This window comes from Heterodontus francisci, chromosome 34, assembly GCF_036365525.1.
Source record: "Heterodontus francisci isolate sHetFra1 chromosome 34, sHetFra1.hap1, whole genome shotgun sequence".
Classification (NCBI taxonomy): Eukaryota; Metazoa; Chordata; class Chondrichthyes; order Heterodontiformes; family Heterodontidae; genus Heterodontus; species Heterodontus francisci.
In genome coordinates this window covers 10,765,490-10,771,051 of record NC_090404.1, presented here as the reverse complement: position 1 = coordinate 10,771,051, position 5,562 = coordinate 10,765,490, and the positions used below count along the sequence as shown (strand labels likewise).

The 5,562-nt window shown below is 42.7% G+C and overlaps 1 non-coding gene across 1 annotated transcript; it reads left to right on the top strand.

The window, feature by feature from the left end:
• Positions 1-816: 816 nt before the first annotated feature.
• Positions 817-898, top strand: trnas-aga (transfer RNA serine (anticodon AGA)). Its single transcript has one exon. It is a non-coding gene; the product is annotated as a tRNA-Ser (tRNA).
• Positions 899-5,562: the final 4,664 nt, after the last annotated feature.

Here is a 5,562-nt window from a genome sequence, read left to right as displayed (position 1 = left end):
CAAGGTGACTGGCAAAAGCCCGACGCTGCCATGCATTCCACTCATTCATCAATAACATCTTCCACTTCTTAGCTGCACCTCCTTCCAAACATTACCATCCATTTTACTCAGCATTTCTTCCTGGATTTAATATTTACCAACATTGGGCCCTCATCCTGAAATGAGATTCTCTTCAATATCCAGCAGAAATTGAATTGGAAACCCGATAGACAAACAATGAGAAACAATCCCGAGATAACAGAAATCCCATGGTGCTGACCGTTATCTGCAAAACAGGGAAGGTCACATGGTTAATGTGATGGAACTCAATGCCCTGCTAAAACCTCCTCAATAATAGATTCCAGTATTTTCACTATGACTAGTGTTAGATTAACTGGCCTGTAGTTTCCTGCTTTCTGTCACCCTCCCTTCCTGAAATGAGGAGACACATAAGGCTGTTTCCCGGGGCAGAATGTCAGGATAAGAGGAACATCATTTCAGTCTGAGATGAGGAGACATTTGTTCAGTCAGAGGGTTGTGAATCTTTGGAATTGTCTCTGCCAGAGAGCTGTGGATGCTCAGTCGGTGAATATATTGAAGGCTGACATGGATGGATTGTTTGGACTGTAAGGGAATCAAGCACTTTAGGGATTGTGTGGGAAATTGTAGTTGATGTGGAGGATCAGCCATGATCTTGTTAAATGGCAGAGCAGACTGGAGGGAGCTTATGGCCTGATCCTGCTGTTATTTTATATCTTCTTATTGAATGTCCAGATCACCCAAATCAATGGTTATTTATGATTTTGTATGAACAACCCGAGCCACACTATGCAGTGTGTAGTCATGGCTGAGTGGTTAAGGCAATAGCCTAGAAATCCATTAGGGTTCCCCTGTGCAGGTTCGAATCCTGCTGACTCCACTTCTGGCTTTTTTTTCCACTGAGCAAGTGAAAACAATTAAATAAAAATAAAAACAAAAAATGCTGGGAACACTCAGCAGGTCTGGCAGCATCTGTGGAGAAAGCACCAGAGTTAACGTTTCAGGTCAGTGACCCTTCAGTTCTGCTGAAAATGAACCCAGCCTCCCAGCTGAGGCTACTTACTACTGTACTGCACACATGCTGTGTATTTCCTATAGAAGCAACAGAGCAAGAATTGTGCTATTCGCAGACCTGGGCTAATTCACTAGCCAGAGGAGGAAATCAGTGATGGAAAGAGCAAAAGAGAGAAAAAAAAGACAGGGTGAGAGAGAGCCATAAACAGAGAAATAGGGAATGACAGATAGAGAGAAAAAGAGCGGAGTCGACACTGAAAAGAACAGTAATAGTTCATAACGCCATATCTTTGTTCATTGAGACTGCCACACAGAAAGCAAAAAGATTTAAACAGGAGACAGGTTAAACTGCCACTTAGAAAGGTATGGATTAATCAGGGATAGTCAGCATGGATTTGTTAAGGGAAGGTCATGTCTCACTAACTTGATTGAGTTTTTTGTGGAAGTAACAAGGAGGATTGCTGAGGGTAGTGCAGTGGATGTGGTCTTCATGGATTTTAGTAAGGCATTTGACAAGGTCCCACATGGCAGACGAGTCTGTAAAATGAAAGCTTATGGGATGCAGGGGAATGTGGCAGGTTGGATCCAAAATTGGCTCAGTGATAGGAAACAAAGGGTAATGGTTGACGGATGTTTTTGCGAATGGAAAGCTGTTTCCAGTGGCGTTCCACAGGGCTCAGTGTTGGGTCCCTTGTTGTTTGTGGTATATATTAATGATTTGGACTTAAATGTGGGAGGAGTGATTGGGAAATTTGCTGATGACGCAAAAATTGGCCGTGTAGTTGATATGAAGAGGATAGCTGTAGACTCCAGAAAGAGGTTGGTTGGTTTGGTTGAGTGGGCGGAAAAGTGGCAAATGGAATTAAATCCAGAGAAATGTGAGGTAATGCATTTGCGGAGGGCAAACACAGCAAGGGAATATACAATAAACGGGAGGATATTGAGAGGGGTAGAAGAAGTGAGAGACCTCGGAGTGCATGTCCACAGGTCCCTGAAGGTGGCAGGACAGGTTGGTAAAGCAGTGAAGAAGGCATATGGAATGCTTTTCTTTATTGGTCAAAGTATAGAATACAAAAGCAGGAATGTAATGCTGGAACTGTATAAAATGCTGGCTAGGCCACAGTTGGAGTACTGCATACAGTTCTGGTCACCACATTACAGGAAGGACATAATTGCTCTGGAGAGAGTACAGAGGAGATTTACAACATTATTGCCAGGGCCTGAAAGTTGCCGCTATGAGGAAAGATTGGATAGGCTAGGGTCGCTTTCCTTATTAGACGAGGCTGAGGGGTGACTTAATTGAGATGTACAAAATTATGAGGGGCCTAGATAGGGTAGACTGGAAGAACCTGCTTCCCCTCATGGAGAAGTCAATTACCTCTGGGTGTTCTGCTTTCCTCCCACATGCCAAAGACTTGTGGGTTGATAGGTAAATTGGCCATTGTAAATTGCCCCTAGTGGAGGTGGTTGGTAGGAGAATTGAGGGAAGGTGGGATTAATGTAGGATTAGTATAAATGGGTGGTTGTTGGGTCAGCACTGACTCAGTGGGTCAAAGGGCCTGTTTCAGTGCTGTATCTCTCTATGACTCTAAATTTAAATCCACTCAGGAAATATAATTAACAGGAGCCTGATGAGACTGTGTTAAGCTGCCATTGTGCTGCTGTACTGCTCTGTATTTTACCTGTAATGGAAAATAACTGAACCTTTGTCCCAGTGTTTTGCTGTTTTGAAATGTGGGTGTAGATTAATGAACCTCATCCTTGCTTATGTCTGCTGCAATTATGTAAAGAGATGGTCTTTGTGTGGAGATATGAAACAAGGAAACAGTATTTGTGTGTGATAGTGACACAGCCTTGTGCTCACAGTCAGAGCAATGCACAGATATCCTTGTGGTTATGGTTTGAGCAGGGGCAGATCATGAATGTAATGAACAAGTTAAATATAAATATCACCAATGTAGCTGCAGCTCGTTCAATCAGACCTGTGGAGAAGAGAGCTCTGAATCCACTGTATTATCTCTGTTCTCCGGATCGGGTAACTATACTCTGTCTGTATTATTACAGTGCTGTTAATAAAGTCAGTAAAAGACAATCTCAATCTGTTGTTGTGAGCTTGATTATCTGGTGACTGAAACGACAAGATTCAGTATTTAGAGTCAACAAGATGAACAAGGAAACACATCACAGCCCAATAGTCCAGCTCGATATTCACAGGGGAAAATCTGTTATCTAAAATCTTGAGTGGACAGAAGAGAGAAAGATCCCAAATTGAATCATTTGTAAATATCTTTCAAATGCTGACAGGTTCCAACTGTCAGTTTCCATGACATTGAAATCAATGGAAGACAGGAGAGTTAAAACAAACAAGAGGCATAGATTTAAAATAATAGGTGGAAATGTTAGGGGTGAGTTGAGGAGAAAATGTTTAACCCAGAGGGGAGCGGAGGTCTGGAATTCTGAAAGGGTGGGAGAGGCGGAGAGTCTCATCACATTTTTAAAAAGCACTTGGATATGCACTTGAGGGCTATGGAACAAGAGCTGGAAAGCGGGATTAGGCTGAATAACTTTTTTTCAGCCAGCACAGATACCATGGGCTGAATTCTATGATTCTGTGATGACAAGTGGTCCTTGTGTTTTTATCCAAGACAGGCCTCAGCCCAGTCATTTGCTCCAAGTGTTGATGTGATGTTTCAAGCTAAGAGGCGCCAGGTATCAGGAGCAGCAGCAGCAGTGAATATAATCTAAATGTCAGTAAGTATCGATATAGTTTATCTGCATCTAGTTCTATTTTAATAACTTCTGCTGAATGTGGCCCTCACCCAGTGCCAGGATATCGGATCAGACCCACCAGGGAAAATGAGTTTAACACCCCTGAGATAGACAATGTCAACCGGATCCTCAGTATTTCTGTAACCTCCTCCAGACCCACAACCTATGTAAATACAAGTTGTTGTTGGATTACACCCCGAGATAGACAATGTCAACCGGATTCCCCTCATCCACCAACACAGCAACTTCTTCACAAAACACAAACAAGTTTCTAAGATGCGATCTTTTTTTCTGGAAGCCACGTTGAGTATCTCTAATGGCTCCTTCTCTTCCCCAGTGATCAGAAACGGCATCTCTCTGATCCCTTCAAGCATCTTCCCTGTGATCGAGCTCACACTGATGGACCCGTAGTTCCCTGGCTCTGATTTGTCGCCGATTTGGAAAATGGGAAGTACATGAGCTTCCTTCCAATCTCGGAAGTCAACGTGGTCAACATGGATTAATGAATGGGAAATCACGTTTGGCGAAGCTGTTGGAGTTTTTTGATGATGTTACTAACAGAATTGATAAAGGGGAGTCGGTGGATGTGGTATACTTGGATGTTCAGAAGGCTTTTGATAAAGTCGCCCACAGGAGATTAGTTAGCAAAATTAAAGCACATGGGATAGGAGGTAATATACTGGCATGGATTAAGGATTGGTTAACAGGCAGAAAACAGAGAGTAGGAATAAATGGGTCATTCTTGCGTTGGCAGGCTGTGACTAGTTTGGTACCACAGGGATCAGTGCTTGGGCCCCAGTTGTTCACAATATATATCATTGATTTGGATGTGGGGACTAAATATAGTATTTCCAAGTTTGCAGATGACACAAAATTAGGTGGGAATGTGTTGTGAGGAAGATGCAAAGTGGCTTCAAGGGGATTTGGATAGACTTAGTGAATGGGCAAGAAAGCGGCTGATGGAATATCATGTGGAAAAATGTGAGGTTATCCACTTTGGTAGGAGGAATAGATGAGCAGAGTATTTCTTAAATGGTAAGAGATTAGAAAGTGTAGATGTACAAAGATGTCCTTGTCAATAAGTCACTGAAAGCTAACATGCAGGTGCAGCAAGCAATTAGGAAGGCTAATGGTATGTTAGCCGTTATCACAAGAGGATTTGAGGACAGGAGTAGTGATGTCTTGCTTCAATTGGTTAGACTGCACTTGGAGTACTGTGTGCAGTTTTGGTCCCCTTACCTTAGGAAGGATATTATTGCCATCGAGGGATTGCAACAAAGATTCACCAGACTTGTTCCCGGGATGGCGGGACTGTCCTATGAAGAGAGATTGGAGAAACTGGGCATGTTTTCTCCAGAATTTCGAAGAATGAGAGGTGATCTCATTAAAACCTACAAAATACTTAAAGGGATAACAGTATAGATGCAATTAAGATGTTTCCCCTGGTTGGGGAGTCTAGAACCAGGGGACACAATTTCAAAATAAAGGGGAAGCCACTGAGGACAGAGATGAGGAGAAATTTCTTTACTCAGAGGGTTGTGAATCTTTGGAACTCTCTATCCCAGAGGCTGTGGAAGCTCAGTCATTGAGGATGTTGGGATAGTGTGGGGAAAAAGGCATTGAAGTGGATGATCAGCCATGATCATATTTAATGGTGGGGCAGGCTCAATGGGCTGAATGGCCTACTCCTGCTCCAATGTTCACACAGATAAGAGACCATTTAAATGCTCTGAATGTGAGAAGAGATTTAAAAGTAAAAAT